The sequence below is a fragment of the Hevea brasiliensis genome, chromosome 15, assembly GCF_030052815.1.
Source record: "Hevea brasiliensis isolate MT/VB/25A 57/8 chromosome 15, ASM3005281v1, whole genome shotgun sequence".
In the NCBI taxonomy this organism is placed as follows: Eukaryota; Viridiplantae; Streptophyta; class Magnoliopsida; order Malpighiales; family Euphorbiaceae; genus Hevea; species Hevea brasiliensis.
The window spans coordinates 57,259,669-57,261,819 of NC_079507.1; the positions used below are offsets into that span (position 1 = coordinate 57,259,669).

The window sequence follows — 2,151 nt, forward strand, 5'->3', positions numbered from 1 at the left end:
TTGCCGGGGAGTTGTTTGTTTAAGATTGAATTCTTGATTATTTTAGTTGTTTTTAGTTTTATCTTTGTTAATTTTTTCATTTTGTGTTTGTTTGTACTTTTTCAGGTACTTTTAATCTTTTATGAGAAGAGCTAGAAGCACAAGTGACACATCCTTATTGTTTAACCCTGAAATTGAGAAATTTTGTAAAGCCAACAAGAAAGAAACCAAAAAAAGGAAAGAACCTTTGAGAGAAACTGAATTAGAAGCAGACATGGCTGATGAAAGAATGAGAATTGATGGTAATGCTAGAAATGATCGAAACAATGAAAATATAGCCCAAGGTGAAGAGGTTGTAAATGCTAATGTGCCTAGGGGAAGTATGATGGATCATGCTTTTCCTCATTTTGATGACTTGAGAGAGAGCATAGCAAGACTAAGAATTGATGCAAATAGTTACAAGATGGATTTTGGAGTTCTTCAAATGATTTAGAATTCTCAATTCGGAGGACATCCTTCTGAAAATCCACACACACATCTGAAGAAGTTTGCTATGATTTGTGACATGCAAAAACAACCTGGAGTGTCTGATGATGCAGCAAGATTGAAGCTATTCCCATTCTCTTTGAAGGATAGAGCATTGGATTGGCTTGATTCTTTACCTCACAACTCCATCACAAATTGGGAGCAACTCACTGATGCATTTCTTGCACAATATTTTCCACCTGGAAAAACTCAAGAATTGAGGAATCAAATGACAGCTTTCAGACCAAGAGAAGATGAAACTCTCTATGAGTCATGGATGAGATGGAAGGAATTAGAGAGACAATGCCCACATCATGTCATTCTAAAATGGATGATAAATCAGAATTTTTACACAAATGTCACTCCAGCTATCAGAGGAATCATTGATGCTCAAACAGGAGGAGAATTTATTATGAAGCATGAAGATGAAGCTTATGAGCTATTGGAGAAAATTGCAAAGAATACTCATCTTTGGAGTAGCCCAAGAGGAGCAGCTCCAACCCAAAAGAGGCAAGCTGCTGGAATGTATGATCTTGATCCATTCAACATGATTAATGCAAAGTTTGATGCACTTACAAATGTTTTGGCTAAGAAGATGGAAGATTTGAGTATGTTGGTTAGTTCATCATCATCATCTGGAAGTTCACAACAAGTTGCTTATGCAGAAGGAACTACCAGCTACGGAGTATACTATGGAGAGCAAGCTGCATATGTTGGTAATTATGGAAACAAACAAATGGGGAATCCTTACTCTCAAACTTATAATCCAACTTGGAGGAATCATCCCAACTTTTCATGGGGAAATCAGCAAAGTCAAGTTCCAAATCAGAATTTCAACCACAACAGCAACAAGGAATTCCATATCAGCAAAATAGGCAACCATTGCCTAATTTTCAGCAGAAAAATATGAATCCTCCACCAAAACAGCAGGAACAAAGTTCCACCACTGAAGCTTTATTGCAACAGATTCTTGCTAACCAAACTAAACATGATGAGGAGATGAGAGAGATGAAAGCAAGGCTAGAACAGATGCAAACACATAACAGAATGCTGGAAAATCAGATTGCACAACAAGCATCTTCCTCAAGTACCAAGTCTTTTGGAAAACTTCCAAGTCAACCAGAAAACCCAAGAGAGCAGTGTCAAGCTATTACTTTAAGAAGTGGGAAAGTTGTAAATAATGAGAAGAGTGAAAAAAATGAGAAAAGTGAAAATAGTGAGAAGAGAGAAAATGAGAAAGAAATTGATGAGAGTGAAAAAGAGAGTGCAGAAAAATGTAAAGAGGAGGTTGAAGAGAAAGAAGAGAAATACATACCTCCAGAGCCTTACAAGCCACAACTTCCCTTTCCACAAAGATTTCAAAAAGCCAAGCTTGATAAGCAATTTGGGAAGTTCTTAGAGGTCTTGAAGAAGCTTTACATAAATGTGCCCTTTATTGATGCTCTTTCACAAATGCCCTCTTATGCAAAATTCTTGAAAGAAATTCTCTCAAACAAAAGGAAACTTGAAGATCATGAAACTGTAGCTTTGACAGAAGAATGCAGTGCTATCTTGCAAAGGAAACTTCCTCCAAAGCTCAAGGATCCAGGGAGTTTTTCAATTCCATGCCACATTGGGAAATCATGTTCTACAAAAGCTTTATGTGAT

At 36.9% G+C, this 2,151-nt stretch overlaps 1 non-coding gene across 1 annotated transcript; it reads right to left on the reverse strand.

Moving 5' to 3' along the window:
• Positions 1-717: 717 nt before the first annotated feature.
• Positions 718-825, reverse strand: LOC131174184 (small nucleolar RNA R71). Its single transcript, XR_009144432.1, has one exon. It is a non-coding gene; the product is annotated as a small nucleolar RNA R71 (small nucleolar RNA).
• Positions 826-2,151: the final 1,326 nt, after the last annotated feature.